Raw genomic sequence first — 16,576 nt, forward strand, 5'->3', positions numbered from 1 at the left:
GTTCAGGGCAGGAAAGCAGGAGGGGTGACGGGTCCTGGCCATGCTTTGGCTGCTCAAAAAAGAAAAAAAAGAAAAGAAAAAAAAAAAAAAAAACAGTGCTCGGATAGGGACGCTGCGTGCCCTGGCAGAGCTTTCTCAGAGCAGCCACCATTTTACCCAGAATTTCCCCCAGTTTCTTCATTTCAGCCTCATCATTTCTTCCCCCGGGAAGCCTTGCAGACCCAGCAGAAGGCAAACACGGAGCGTGGGGCCGGTGGCGGAGCCTCCGGACTTTCCCCACGCGGGGGTGCCATGGGGATGCGGATGGGACTGCTGCGCTCCGAGCCTGCCTCCTTCCTTCGTCCTTGCAGGGCTTTCGCTGTGCGCCCTGATCGAGGGCTGATCCCTGATTCGCGATGAAACACTTAATTAAGAGTACCCTATGTAAGCCAGCCTTAGTCTGAGAGGGGGATTCTCTTTGGCTGGAAGATGATTTTTAATTCCCTGAGAGGTGTCAGCCACCACGAAGAGCATCGGATCCGCCGCTGGGCTGAGCGCGCAGCTCGCTTACGAGCTGTGTTTCCCCACCTTATATAGCTGCATTAAATCTGACCGGTGTCACGCTGCAGAGCAGGCAAAAGATAACACCTCAGCAACTGAGGCTGCTCCAGCTTTGCCATAAAAAGGAGATTATACGGATTAGGTAAAATGAGACTCGCATAGCATGCTTTTTGCATGCTCTGGCAGACCCCAGCCAAGGAAAATCACTCCTTGGAGCTTGCCATAACCTGGTGCCAGTTGAGGAAACCTTGAAGTAGCTCTTTAGGAGCCTGGGGCATGACTCAGCCTCCTCCAGGTTAAGCTGGGGTGGAACGAAGCGTCCTAGAGCCCAAACTGCCAGCGGGGACGGAGGTCCGGCCGAGCAGCGAGCGCGGGCTGGGAGAGCGCCTGCGCGGCCCTGCCACGTCCTGCTTAGGCTTGTTCCGCTGGATTTCGACGAAGGCAGCGTCGCTACACCCAGGCAGCTTTGTTCTCCATACCCTCAGCCTCTCCCTGTTCCTCCTTCGTAAATATTTACCATACCTGGAGGACGGGTCCGGGATTCATTTTCACGAGAACGCGTCCAAAGAGTAAATATTTCAGAGCAGAGAGGCTTGGCAGGTCGCTGGGATTTGTTTTCCACCACGAGTTGGCCACTTTCCCACACCAGACATGAGCATCAGCTTCCGTGGAGCAGGACGTGATGTTAGCCTGGTGTTGGAGGATAACTGTTTCCACGTCCATCCAGGAGGGACTTCGTGGTGCCTTCAAGTGGAGGTGACCTCTGTGCTGGTGTAAACCAGGTAAGTCCTAGCACAGCTTCCACTGCTGCTGCCTCCCATCCTGTGAGCTGGGAGCAGAGGGAGGAGGCAAAGTGAGGACCCATGGGAGAGGAGGAGTATGTCCAGTGATGCTCAATTGGTTTTAACCTCGGCTGGGAGTGAATCTGCCGTCTGTGGGGCTTCCATGGTCTGGTGGAGGAGTGAACTCCATGACGTGCAATCCCATCAGGTTGTATTAAATACACTTTGGTTGTTTTTCTGCTGTGTTACACCAGCAGCACATCAGGAGGAGGAGGCAGGAGGTCACGGAGTAGCTGAAGCACAGGAAGAGTCTCCAAGAACCATCCAACAACTCTCTTGAAGTTTGGGAGTATCTTGTCCCACGTGTCCCAGCAGGCACGGCTTCATGGTCTCACGTTGTGGGATCACATTGCCCTTGGGACGTGGGACATCCAGAGATGGGTGCAGGGCCTCCTGCCAAGGGCCAGCCCCCTGGAACTTAGATATATATATTATATATACATATATATATATATATATAACTCCTGGAGCCCATGTCTGTATTTGATCAGGAGTTGTCACCATCAGTCCTACAGAGCTGGGAGGGGATCTGAGGTCCTGTTGTCTCCTGCCTTCCTCCCGAGGGCCATCTACAAGGTCTGGAGATATCAGCAAAACCCCACCAGCCTCTTTCCTCCAAACTCCTCCATGGGACAGAGACAGGGACATGGGCATGTTCAGGGTCCTCAGTGTTGGGACACTGCTCCTGGGAGGCAGTTGTTGAAGCTGTCCTCGTGAAGGTGACCTTCACTTTCCTGAACTTTACTTCGTGCTGATAGCCTGGCCTCACCCACCCCATTGGCACGCACGAGGCTTTCCGGCTGCCAGGCAGCGTGATTTCCTTGTGGCTTTGGGCATGGCACCACGCCGGGCTGGCCGAGACCTTCAGGGGTTGGTGTGGATCGGGGAATTGCAGCAGTCAGGAAAGATAGGGGACAGCAAGAAAAAAGGGACAAAAAGAAGGACAAAAGCCCTGAGGGGATGAGAAACAAAAGGAGACAGCAAGAGGAGGCTTGGACCAGGGAAGAGGAAGGACATCAAGGCAGGAGACAGGTTGTAGAAATAAGGGAGGAGCACTGCAATTGCGAAATGTTGAGGTGAGTGACAGCAAATATGAAGATAACAATGAGACTTGGCCCTTTATGAAGCACCAGAAGGACCTTGTGTGTAGTTTTACGAGCTGTTGTCACTTTGCAAGAGCCTCCCATGCTTGCTTGGCACACACAGGGTGAGAGGATACGCTCTGGCTCAGACCTTCATGTCCCTGTGAGGCATCTCTGCATGGTCACCGGCGACCAGGCTCAGCTGTGGGCTTCAAAAAGGGACGTGCTGTTCATGGGGTGCAGATCTCCAACTGGTTTCTATATCTTTAGCCACCAGTGTCTTCGTCGTGGTGCAAGGCCAGAGCTGTAGGAGCATCTTCTCTGCTGTATGAGAACTTCTCCACACTTTAGGGTCTCTCACGCCTTCCTTGGAAGGTATCTTCTGTTGTCAGGCTGATGGATTCCTGCTCCATGGACTCTGACGTGATGGACACAGGCAACACCAACCCCTCTCACCAGCACAGGCTTGCCACGGCACAAACCCAGGAAGGAAAACAAAACCTTTATTAGCTGAATAAGATGACTTCAGAGCCTTGATCCCCCGTGCTCAAGCTGCCACCTATGCAGGAGCACGCCAGGGCTGTCCCCGCGCCGTCCCCTCCATGCAGGGCGAGCACCGTGCGCGTTCCTGCTGCGCATTCCTCTGCCCGGCCATGCGTCACCGCTGCTCTCCCCCGTTAATGCGTAACTTGAAACTCACTCGGGCACATTTCTGGGATCGCAGCATTATCTGTTCCCTCCTGGGTGCATCCCTGCCTGCTTGGACCACGGGTATTTTTATCTGCGGGTGGCCGGTGTCATGTGAAGGGCACGGGCTGGGGAGGGCTGAGCGGGCTGGGGAGGAGGGTTTCCTGGATCCACGTGTCCTTCCAGGGCTACCAAGGAAAAGTCCTTCAGAGGGTGAACAACCACCTGGAGAGGGGTTCTTCAAAAATGTGTCTGGGCATTTTGGCGACTAGGAGCTCCACAAGGCTTAAGGCTCTGGTGAGGGTGGGAAGCCCTTCCTCTCCATATTTTCTGGCTGCAGAAGGAAAGGAACCGCTGGATTGCTCCCCGTGCCTGCGGTGGATGTCCTTGGACACGCCACCTCCAGCACTGGATGGTTTTTAGAGCAGGCACATCATTTTCCAGAGTGGTTCAGGCACAGCTGGGCAGGGAGAGGGGGCGATGCAGGCACCTCGCCGCCCCGTCCCGCTATCAGAGCACGGCTCCGTGCTGAGGGCTTGGCCATGCAGGGCTGTATCAGCCCGTGGCCGCCTGGGCTGGGCGGCAGTGGCCCATTTCCAGCGTTCCCCACTCGGTCGTGTCCTGCCGCAACCCCGGTTATCAGCATCAGCCATTCCCAGCAGCCTGGCACGGACGTTTCCCCTGGGGCTTTCGTGCACACACGTCTCCATTCACCCAGCCCCGTGTTCTCCATTCACTGCTCTGTCTCTTTTCCTACAACCATGGAGGAAGGGAGAAAGAACCAGCTTTCTTATAAGCCACTTCCACCCCTTAACAGCCCGCCTTTGAAGTCCAGGAGAATGGCCAAGGGGAACTGCATGACTTAGGGTCTTGATGTTGCCTCAGATCCTCCAAGGACCTTTTCCCAGGCCATCGGAGAGCAGCACCTTCTCCAAACCAAAGGCGACTTTGGCAAGTTTCCTGCCAGCATCATGGCCACAAGCCCAGTCCTCCCTTCTCACTTGCTTCGTGCTTTTCACGCTGCTGTCATCTCAACCACTGAAGTGGCTGTTGGACCAGGAGAATTTCTTCCTTATAATTTTTTCTTCTGCTTTCAGCCACAGCACTTCTGTGGTACAACTCAACATTGACATCCCTTCCTCATTCGTTCCTTGGAGATGTCACTACCCGATTCCTCCTCCTCTGTTTCAGTCTTCCCCATGAAGTTGGTGAGATCTCAACGCAAAATATTACAAATGAAGACACGCTGAGGTTTTGCTTGCTTGAATAAGAGGCTGTAGGAGCCATGAGCATCCTTACAGAGAAGGATCCCATCACTGCTGGCTCCTCTAAGGAAAAACCCGTCCCTGGCTGCCAGCAAGTGCAAGAAACCAGAGACGAACCTCCTAAGAAAACCCCAAGGAGAACTGTGGTCATATTCATGATCCTGCTCCAGAAGGGACTGCCTGGAAAGGGGCAGGAGGAGGGAACATCAGGACATGGACGGGTGTCCTTGGAGGTGCCCCTCCATGTATGGTGGAGACTTTGCGGGTGCCCCCCTTTACAAAGTCTTGGAAGGAAGCGAAACTGGGAGCTGGCAGCATGGCATGAGGCAAACTCAGCATTTTTTCCCCATTCTGCTCAGAAGGAGGGTACCCAGCACCCTCCTTCAAGAGGATGGGTGCGGGCGAGGCATGGGCTCAGCGCCTGGGCACGTGAGAGGGGAACTGAAACCTCCTTGGCAAAGCATGAGGCCCCCTGGAAGTGGTGGGAGCAACGTCCTGATGCTATTTTGGGGGCCAGGCTTCGGGACACGCTGAGCACTGAAAACCCCATCCCGTGCAAAGTTAAAGAAACCCGATGGCCCCGGAGATTTTTATTCTCCTGGAGCACAGCATGCACTGAGAAAAAAGGATGCGACTGTAGCGACACAATCTAATCAAAGCTGCAGCATTTCTGGCAGTAGGTAATCCCCTAATTTGACTTCCAAATGCAAAGATACAGAAGTGCAGAGCAAAGGGAAGTGAGCCTTCCGTGGGAGCACGCTCCTGTTGCTGCCTTCAGTTTGGACATCAGAAAGCAACAAAAAAAGCGCTGCAGATACTCATTTCGGTGGTGGTTTCTCAGCCGTACAAAGGCAGAACAGCTCCATGTTGCCCTCCCAAGGCCAAATTCATTCAGGTATGGTAGATTATCAACCTCCCGACAGCACTAAACAGACCCAGGGTCAGGCGTGCTGCTGAAGGGCTGCTGTTTTGATACACCTCTTGCCTAAAACCAGCCCCTCCACACCGGAGAAGCCTACCATTATCCAGAGCAAATTGCTTTCACTGCTTCCAGCTCCTTCCTCATGCTCTTTGAGAAGATTTTATTCTCCAGGAACGGTTGATAGGTTACAGGGCAAACAGTAAAATCCACTTACCAAGCCCACTCTTACACAATAGCCTCTCCAGAGAGCCAGCTTTCATCTCTGAGTCATAAGGGAAATGAAACAGGAATTTATTTTGTTTTTAACTCCATGAAAGATGTAATCCACTTACTTTGCCCATTCACAAAAGCAGATGGCACGTCCGGAAAGTCCCAACATTCAGAGGCATAAACAGGAGCTGAGCTCAGCCTCATCACGGCCCTTCGGGGTATAGAGGGAGGATGCACATCTGGCAGAGCACTGCTTAAGAAAGCTCAGAAGAAGGGGTAAATCTTCCAAAACTGTGCCACAAGGCACTGAAGAGGGAGATCTTGAAGGTGTGCTCATGGCATGGATAGCTGAGATGAACTTAGTAGGCACAAAGCATCCCCGTGGCCTGGGTGAGATGCTTTTGCCAGCTGAGGTCAGGGAGGAGATGCTACCCGGGGGTGAGCATCACCCTTACCAGGACAGGGGATTTTCCTCTCCTGAGCACCCCTTTTCCTGCTGTAAAAGACATTGAGCCTGGACAGGCCTTTTGGCCAACCTGCTTCTGAGCTTGCTGATCCCTAAACGTGGCCCTTTGCCTCCCCCATGTCAGCCCTCCCTGGCCTCCCCTTGTCCCCCTCGTTCCCATGGGTGCACACCCATCACCGTCCCTCTGGGGACACCCAGCCCATGCCTGGGAGCCTTGAATGAGGGTGTCGTTTGGTGGCACCGATGTCCTCTGTGAGCAGGACTAAATCCACCCATGCAGATGCTGCAATATCTTGACGTGGTGCCCAGGGAGCTGGATTTGAGCTGGAAGAGCCCTCTGTGTGTTTACAGGGAGGTCAAGGCTGGAGCAATTGGGACAGAACAACCCCAAACATGCTGTGGGACAGTGGCCATCCCCCACCCAAGTAGTGCATCTATGTGGGGTCTCCATAAAGACCTGGGAAAGCAGAGGATGGGGAGCATTGCCTAACCCCAACCCTAACCCTAACTCTAACCCCAACCCCAACCCTAACCCTAACCCTGTGGAGGGTCTGCAAGGCCTTTGGGGTGAATCCACGTGCTCCCTAACCCCTTGCAAGTGTCAGAGAAGAGCCACTTCCATCCACAAAGCACCCATCAGCATGTTCGTGGGTGCCAAAGCTGCAGACCAAGTTGTCACCCCAACTGGAAGGGCCATTTGGGGGCACCTGGAATGGGCAGGAACCCCTGATCAGAAGAAGGGTGCTTCCATGCTGGTGGGACAGGGCTCGGAGCCACCATCCCATTAAGAGCCTTACATCAGGAGCTGGCAGCAGCGAGCCAGCCCCAGGTGCTGGGCAGCACTGAGCTGTCCCCATAAAACCTCAGCACGTGTGGATGCAGGAGAGCAAAACTCAAACCCAAGCATAAATCTCTGCATGGTGATGAAACACCATGGGTTTTTGGGGAAGGAAAACAGACAACAGGGAAGGGAAGGGAAGAGTTAACCCATTTCTAGCTGCAGACGCAATGTCCCACCACAACAGCACTTGTGGGACCTTCTGCACGCTCCACAGAGGGCTGGAGGATCTAGGCATGCTTAATTGCTCTTTTAACAACCTCCATCACCCAACAGCCCGCATGGTGGGAAGGCTCATGCTCCACAAGTTTGGGAACCACCAGGCTGGAGACAACAGGCTATGTGCTGGAGAAACGAGCCCATGGAGGGACCTCGGGGGCTCGGCAAAGAGGGCAGGAGCTGCTGGCTACAGGTTGTCCCCAGGCCAGCGGGGTGCCACAGCATCCCCAGAAGGGAACAGGATGGTGTCTGTGGGGCCCGGGTGGTCCCCAAGGCCAGGCAGAGGGTGCCAGAGGGGAACAAGCCCAGCAGGGCCACCCGGGGGGATTTTATTGCTGCCTGCTGGGGTGGCGTGGAGGAGGTGGAGATGGGCTCTTCTTGCAGGTGCCCAAGAAAGAAACCGAATCCTAAATCAAAAAAAGGGAAATTCCCATTAGGTATCCCTAAAAAATATCCCCTTAAGGGTGGACAAACCTGAGAGAGGGGGAAGTCTTCCTTTCTGGATATGCCTGGCGAGGCAGTACCTGGACCAGAGCAGAGCATCAGTCCTGCTGCTGTCACCCCACCTCTTATGCTGGTCCTTGAAAGTGAGGAGGAGCACCAGGAGCTGAAATGGAGCCAGCAAAACGTAGTGTTTTGGAAAGTGACTCCCTGGTCCTTGTAAACAATGGGGAAACTGCATGGAAATGTAATTAGCTAATGCAATTAAATCATTCCTCTTCAACTGGCATGCTCTTGGCTTAGGCTCTCGAGGAGGTGTGGAGGTGTGATATTTCCTCCAGACTCAGCTTTCAGGGATGGGAAAACTGGGGCATGGGCTTTCCCCCGTGGTGAGCAAGAAGCGTGGCCAGGGAGCACACAGAGATGGGGTGACAGGACCGAGGACATCACCAGCTGCATCACAGAGCAAAGAAACCCTGCTCCTGAGCAACATCTCCATCCATCACAGAGCCTGTGGGCACCTCAGAGGTCAGAGCTCGGGGCAGAGCTCATGTCCTGGGCAGCTTCGTCCCACTCTCCTGTCCCTTCATCCCCATCACGCTGCCCAGATGGGTTTTAGGGTCATTTTGGTGGCTGAATTTCTGAGCAGAAGACACCCACTAGCCTGGAGGTAGATTCCCCAGGAGCATGAAAGCCACGTCACCATGAGATGGCCATGTCCCATCCCCATCACGGCAGATGACCACAGATCCCTCATGTTGGTCTTTGTAGGAACACCGGGGGCTGGCCCCAGGCTTCAGAGCTCTGCTGGGCTGCTTGGCATGAGCACTGAGCCTTGCCCAGAGGTGCCACCAGCTTTTCCCCCTGGTCTGTGCCGTCTCCATCACCCCATGGCCACGGTGGGATGGGGAACACAGAGCTAGAGCAGTACATAGGATCACCGGGGTTCCCCAGCCATGTTTGGGACATGGGAAAAAGGGTGATATTTTATCCCAAAATAGCTTTTTCGTTACAAAGGAAAGGTCCATAAGGCTCCCCACGAGTGGGAGGGTTTCCTCCTGCCGCGGGAAGATGACTGACTCACTCCTATGGAAACTGGAGGGACAGGGAAGGGGCGATCCCTCTGCAGATAAACCCCCGTCCACTTCCCTTGCAAATACCTGCTCCTGAAAACATCTATTCCTGGGCTTTTCTTATCAGATGGCCTCTTTACTTCTGAAGGTCGCAGAGTGTCCTTGCTGAGGTTCCAGGCACACCCTGATGCCTTGCAATCACCCCACGGCTGATGGATAACCAGGGATCCCCGTGCCTGGGAACACCAGGAAGCACCTGCAAGCACTTGGCCGAGGGCAGGGCTTTCCTCGCCATGTTTCCTAACCCGGAGGAGGCAGATCCTGGTGCCGAGGGGACAGGCTGCTGTTCCCAGGTCCCAGTTTTAATGTGAGCCACCAGCCTGAGAGGAGCGGTGGTTTTGTGTCCCACCACCCAGCACATCCTTCAACCTGCTGGGCTCCACCACCAGGGATGGGACAAATCCTGAAAGGGAGCAAAGCTGTTGTCTGTTTTTCATGGGGAACCTCGGGCATGGTCCATTTCTCACCGTAAACCTTGACTTGACACCAGCTGGATGGGTCCTGCTGGGGACACCCCATCAATTTTACTGGTGACCGCCCTCCACCCCATTAAATTACTGCCCAGAAAAGGTCAGCGCAGCTTCTCCTTTCCAAAAAGACCTGCCCCAGTTGCCAAAAAATGAAGACCTGGTTTATGGGGCACGAGGCCCTGTGTTGTGTGTCAAAGGACCCTTTGGTCCCTAGATGGCTTAACCAGACACGTGCTCAAATGCCAGGACCATATGAGCAGGAGATAGTGGGGTTTCCCCGTGGATGCATCTAATGCAAGAGACGTTGCCTTTCTAACAGAGATCGACCCGAGGGCTATCTGCTGGCTTACAGGAGAGTCTGCAGGGTGAAATTCAGGAGAGTTTGCAGGGTGAAATTCAGCTGGAAGCCAAAAAAACAGGACCTGGTTATCCACAGGTCTCACGGAGCTCCCTGGTGCTCAGGGAGTTGGAGGCACTGCCTTAGGGCTGCGCAGCAGGGCCACGATGGACCAGGCTGGGATGGACCGTGGGCCATGACCATCACTGGCATGCCTTTGTACCTTCAGCCTGCCCCGAATCTGTTGGGATCGACTGATCAGAGGGTGACAGGATTGACCCGAGGGGTGGGAAGGGACTGCACGTCCCCAGCCCAGTGTCCCGCTCGCGGCAGGGACGGCTCAGGCCAGTTGCGCAGGGCTTTATCCAGCTGGGTCTTGAAAACCTCCAAGGATGGGCATTGCACCACTTGCTGAGGGCAGAAAAAAAATCCCCTTTAATCCCATCTGAATTATCAGTGGCAGCGATGAAGGTGGTGCTGTCATGCAAATCACGAGTCACCCAGCCTGGCCGCCTTGGCCCTCGCCGTGGGAAGAGGACGGAGGCAGCAGTCCCAAGGGGCACCGTCCCCTCTCCTGGCACCGTCCCCTCTCCTGGACCACCGCCGGCACCAGGAGCATCCCTGGGGACACAGGGAAGGAGCCCGGGGTCTGTGCACCTCCCAGGCTGCTGCTCGTGGTGCTGGAGGCCATGGGTTTGTCCCATCCCACTGGCCTGAGGAAGTGATGCTGTTATAAAGGCTTGTGTCTCTTTGCAGGTCCCACCATCCTTCCTCCCTCCTCTGCTCGTGCTTCACGAGCTGTAACTCATCTGTTTCGCTTTCCTTGGGGCCAGCAGCTTCTTCATTTCTCTTTCCCTTCCCTCCCTCCTTGTTCACATGCCCTCTTCTCCTTAGGCACGGTCGGTGTTTTCGTTTCGTGATGGCCTGACCGAAACACATTTCATTAAGCACTCAATTACTCCCTGCTTGTATTTAGCTTGGAAACCCTCTCCTTTGATTTCAAGACTTGTTCAGGGAAAAAAAAAAAATACAAGCACAGGACCAACTGTACCAGTTGGTCAAATAAACACTAATGCCTCCAAAGCTCGTTTTGCAAATCTGGACTTCCCAGTAGGGCTCTGACAAACACTAGAAGCAGATCTACAAGGAAATACCCATTTGACCTGGAGGAACCGAGTTCTGCTTAGCTAAATCTTGTGGATTAGAAGCTTCCCGATGCACTGAGGACATCGAACCTGGTGCTGGTGCTGAGCCTGCTGCCACCCAGGGTGTCTCCAGCACGGAGAGCACTCACCCAGCACCCCAGTGCTCCCCGTCTGTGGTCGTCCCAAGCCAAGGAGCCAGCCTGGGAGACTCCGGATTAATCCCTGGAACATGACCTTTCGAAGCTGGGAGTGGTGGGAGAGTTATTTTAGCTGCTGCCGTGGCAAGGATCCAAGTGAGAAGGGCCAGCCAGGCCCTAGATAACAATATTGGCCTCCTGACAAGGACACGAGCCTCCGGGCCGGCCTCCCTCCTGGGGGGTTATCGCGGGGTGGGCACGGGAAGGCGGCTGCCTCCCCTCTCACCCTCCTGGGGGTCAACAAAACCCCAAGAAGAGCCCACTCATCACCTTGCATTTCCCCAAATCCTGGACAAATCCTCGCAGGCTGACTTTGCCAGCTCCCGAAATGCTCCTCACAGAGGAGCAGAGCTCTGTCACAGAGCTCTGCCTTAGGACCACTTTGGGTTTAATTGGTGCTTTAAATGGGGAAAATGTGCTTTAGATGGCTTTAAATGGGAAAATGTGGGGGAAATGCAGGGAAACGAAGCGTGATGGTAGAAGGAGTTTTCAAATGGAGCAGCTGAACTGCATCCATCCTCGGCAGGGCTTTCTGGAGCAGAAGTGGCCCTAATGTTGCTCTACTTCATGCAGGATTTGTCCCCAGGGCGGAAGCTGCTGTGGGGGGGACACGGGTGCAGAAGGGTGCCACCAAGCCCCCTCCTTTTCCTCCGAAGGGCAGGGAGCAGGATGGGTCCCTGGGGAGGGTCCCGGGGCGATCCCTCATCACATCAGGGCACTGCCAGCTTGTAAAGAGGAACTTGGAGAGGTTCTTTGGCTCCTTTGAAACATGCATTTCGATGAGCATCTCCACAGGGATGTCTCAGAAAATCTCATTTTCTTGGCCAAGCTGCACAAGTAGCATCCTCCACCACACCGCTGCAGGGAGCACGGGGTCTCACGGCCTCTCTGGGGTCTGTGTGTCCATCTGTCCGTCCAGTCCCATGCCCTGGGTCATCCCGGCACAAATCTCTCCAAGGACAAGCAGGTTATTTTGGAGCAGGAGGGGAAGGAAGTGAATTCAAGAGGCCCGTATTGAGAACAACATTTCTTTTTTGGAAACAAAGGGATTCCAGGGTGGGACCCGTGCTGGTCCCTGCAGCTTCTCCAAAAACAAGAGAAGTGACCCAGAAAACTGCTGCAAAATGGCTTTTCCCCCTCCACCAATGGGAACTTGCTGCTGAGCATCTCTTCAGCCCTTAACCTCTGGCAAAAAAATAGATAAAAAGAGGATATCAGGTGTGGGAGGCTATGGGGTCCTGCCATCCATCCCATAAACCAAATTCCATCCTGGCACAAGCCAAATCTTCCGTGGTGGATGGAGCAAACCCAGGCTGCGCAACCCCCTCATGCTGAGCTGAAGGTCAAAAAAACCACACCAAGATCAGTGCCCCCCACCCAAAAAAAAAAATTTGGGCACCCCATATCCCTCTGTGCTGCTACAAGCGGTCCGTGCTCTCCACCGGGTCCTACAAGTGGAGGAAGGAGCCCTTTTGGAGGCAGCCTCTCCCCAGGTGTTATTTTCGGCTCGGAGAGCTCTGCGGATGGGTCACTGCTGCTGTTTTTAGGAGGGCTCGGTTTCACCACGCGCTCTCACCAGCTCCCCCAGCCCCCCCGTGCAGCCAGGATCCGTGCCCGACCCCTGCCAGCGGCACCGCCGCGCCCAGGGCGGCATCGCTCCTCCTGCACCCCAATTCCAGCACCCCCAGCTGCTGCACCTCGCTCAGAGCCCCTGAAAGCCAGCTCCCGGATAAGACCTCTGCGTTGACTTTGTGTGTTCGGGTTTGGGTTTTCTGACGCTCGGTCTCACGCCCCATTTCCCAGGCAGCCCGCAGCACACGTAGACCGTGCCGACGGGTTAATTTTAACACGGCTGCCTCGCCTGGCTGTTTGTTTGAGGTCTGCACGGAGCAAAGCTGTTGGCCACAACGGTGTCCTTGTGCTTCGGATCCACCTGGGAGGCCACGGCAGCCCCAAATCCTTCTCTCCGAGCTTCTTGCTGCAGGAGGGGGGTGCTCCTGCAGTTTGCTAACGCCCTACGCAACGCTGGGTGATGTGGGGGCTTAGGGGGAAAGGAAGCAGCTCAAAGCCTGGCTGGGCTGGCTGTATGGGAACAGGATGGAGCCCTTGGTTTCCAGAGGGGTCCCACGGTGCCCCCAGGAGACCCCATCAGCTCTGTTCTTGTCCCCGTCCCCTCCCCGTGCCCGCTCCTGCTCCAAGCCCCGCAGCCGGCAGGAGGAGGCTGAGGCATCCATCACCCGCATGTGCTCACCAGGGAGGAAATGAAAACTGGGCTAAGACACAAACCCCAACCGCTGCTCAGAACAAAACCAGACACCCAGGTGGCCAAAGCTGCAGGGAAAAGCCCCTTTGTGTGCTGCAGCGGCATGGGAAGGACCAAACCCCGCTGCCCCCGGAGCTCGTGAGACGCCTGCCGTGGCGTGGAGCTGCAGCACATTCACGTGCACCAGCTCCTTGCACACTCAGCACCAAACCACTGGATACGGCCCCGGCCAGCAGAGCTGTGCTAGAATCGACAGGAGGGGTGGGAGGAGGAAGAACAGCCCCTGCAGATGTTGATGTCTGGGAGGGAAGCAGATGCCAGCCCCAAAACGCCCTGAGCATCCCACCAACGTGCTGGGCACTGGGTTCGCCTTCCTCCTGCACAGGGTCAGACAGAGGGACGGGCTCACGGAGCGTTTTCAGCCCCCACTCCCACTTCCAAGCCTTCTTTCTCCCATCAATGCCACCTTGCAGCTGCCAGGAAGGTGTCCCCTTGTCCCCAAAGTGCCCCGTGGTGCCAATCCCACCCCCTGCACCACCGTGGCTCCGTCCTCCTGCTGCATTGTTTTTTGCTGCTTTATGCACCTTGAAAGTTGCTCGTGGTCCTGAGTTAGAGCATCCTGGAGGGAGAATGTGGCCACCCCAACCTGCTCCCGGGGGATGTGCCCACCATGCAGGACACCTTTCTGCCTCCTGGTGCAATGGTGACACCTCCTACAAGCCCAGACACCATGAGAAGCGGTGGACTGCGCGTGGTCAGGTTGCACCGGGGCATCACCAGCACGGAAATTTAGGGTGAGACAGATTCACACGAGCGTAACCATCCCCACCCTGCTGTGGGTTCAACCACAGTGTGGAGGTGACGAGCCTGTCCCCTGCACCCATGGGTGAAGCTCCGGGCTGGGGAGCATCCCCGCTCTCAGCCGGGAGCACGATGCCCTCCGGTCCTTGCCTTCCTCCCGTTCCTGCAACCCCACGCACGGCCGCATTCCTCCCCTCTCGACACCATGGAAATGTTTTGAGAGCGTCTTAGAAACCTGCGCCGCTGCCAGAGAGGAGAAAAATTGGAGGCATTGAGGGAAGCGCGGGGCTGCCGGCCAGCTCCCCTCTGATGGGTATCGCCGCTCGACTCGGAACATGCGATTGCAGCTGTGCAGATCCTTCCCTGCTCTGCAGCTGGATTTAAAACATCTGCCTCTGCTTGGCTCGTCTGGGCTGCTTTGGGGGCTGGAAATGGAAAAGGGGGGGTTCTGGGGGGTGTTGGGTCCCCTCTCTCCGACATGCACAAGGGGTGACCGTCACCTGCCGAGGGTCCTGCACGAAAAAGGGAGGAGATGAGTGGGGTGGGTTAGAGGGACGTGAAGCCTGGGGATATCAGGAGGTGACAACCCTCCTCTCGTCTCCTTCACACGCATGTGAGTGGGGAAAGGCGGAAGGAATTTAAGTGGAAAGAGTGGAAAGGTGAAAGAATTCAGAAAAGGCACCGGTCTGCTGGGAAGAGGAGTGCAGCGGGCGCTTCCCCGATGCTGTGATTCCTTGGGGGCCGAGGACAACAAATCTCCGGGCATCACCCACAAAATCCCTTTGGAAAGAGCCAGAGCGAAGGCTTGGGAGGCTGACCCCGGGGTGGCGCAGCCTGGACCCCCCAGGGATGGGGACACGGAGTGGGATCATCCACACCGCACGCCGCACACCGCCGGGGTACCCAACGGGCTCTCCCCTCACCCACCCCCTGGTGCTCTTGCAGTGCCAAGATTAATTAAACCCCAGAGAGACAGGATTAATGCAGCTGCCCTCCCGGATCACTCTGTCATCCGGAGGGGCACCAGCCTGATCCTCGCACACGGGCTCTGCCCAGGCACCCCCTCCCTCCGCGCAGGCACCCAGCCTGTCCTTCCTCCCTTATCAGCCCCAAATAGCTGCGCCGTGATGCATTGTTTTCCCTCCTCAAACAAATTACATCAGAATAAGGAAACAGGCCTACTTTTTTTTTTTTTTTTTTTTTTTTTTTTTTTTGGCACGGAGGGCCCCTCGGCAGGCGCTCGGTGCCAAGGGCTCATATCCTCGTAATGCCTCCGGAGCCGGCTGCCACTTTCAGATTGTGAATAATGGATGGCGGCGGTGCCCTTCCTCTTCTCCAGCTTTACGGTCAGCCCGGCCGCATCCAGGAAGGGTGCTGGGAGGCCTGGGGAGCCCGCCTGGGGTCGGATCCAGCTGCCGGAGGAGGATCTGGCTTCCGCCCATGGGCGCAGATGGGGGAATACATGGGGGAGCGCCGGGGCTCGCCCGGTGTTCGCGGCGGTGGAAAACAACCGGGCCACCTGCGTGCGCCTTGGTGGGGCTCGTTTCCCAGCCTCACCCTGCCCGGAAACCCTCCAGCACCCCAAATTTGAGGGATTTTTCACCCCGAGGTGAATGGGTTCCACTAGGGAGGTAGGGTTGGACTTGGCCTTGGGCATCCTCTGCAGGGAGAGGCAGGGCTCCGGTCCTCCAGGGCTCCCTGCAGCTTTTTGGGGGAGGCTGTGTCCTGCCAGAGCTCCCTGGGGACAGACCCCAAAACATCTCCCTAAAGGAGGATATGGGGGTGGTGACCCCCAAACTCACCCCCACGGCACCCAAAATCAACGTTAGGACCCTTGAAGGACTTGAAGGAGAAGGGGAAGCCCTCAGCTGAAAAGGAGACGGGGCGTGCAAGGAGAGCCACGCTGCTGCAAAGCCGTGCTCCCAACGGGACGGATCGGGCCCCCCAGATTTCTCCTCTGAAAAACAGATTCCCCTACCCCAGGGAACTCAGAGCATCGTCCTTTCGTCGTGACAGCTCGTGATTGATCGGTGGGAACGGCTCCTGAGAGCCCCGGCACTGCTAAAATTAGACCCCGAGTGGCCTCAACGTCCCGTTGTCACCTCGGGTCCCCTCCCATCCCCCAGATGGCCTCATCCAGCCTTTTTTAGGCATTTTTTCCCCTCCTGGGGTGCTCCCGGGACCCCTTTTCCCCCACGTGGCTGCTCCTTGTGCTGCCTGGCTCCAGTCCTGGGGCACCCCATGGGGTAAGGGGGATCTGTGGGGCCATCCTTGGTCCCATCACTGGGTGTGGGGGGGTCCCAGACCAAGTCACAGACCAAGTCCCATCCATGGTCCTATTAATTAGGGGGGTCTGGCCCCAGCCCCATCCGTGGTCCCATTACCGGGTGTGGGGATCCTGCCCTGGTCCCAGTCCCATTCCCATCCATGGCCCCATCACTGCAGGGGGGGCTCCAGCCCTGATCCCATCCATGGTGCCATTGGGGGGGGGGTCCATCCACGGTCCTAGCCCCAGTGCCACATTCATGGGCCTGTCACCATGGGGGGGTAATCGGGCCCCAGTCCCATCCATGGTCCCATCACTGGGGGGGTCCCAGATGTGGCCCCAGCCCCGATCCCATCCATGATCCCACCACCAGAGGGGGGGGTCCAGCCCCGATCCCATCTATGCTCTTATCATTAGAGGGGGGGGGTCCAACCCTGATCCTATTCTCTCTG

This window comes from Cygnus olor, chromosome 1 (genome assembly GCF_009769625.2).
Source record: "Cygnus olor isolate bCygOlo1 chromosome 1, bCygOlo1.pri.v2, whole genome shotgun sequence".
NCBI classification, from domain to species: domain Eukaryota; kingdom Metazoa; phylum Chordata; class Aves; order Anseriformes; family Anatidae; genus Cygnus; species Cygnus olor.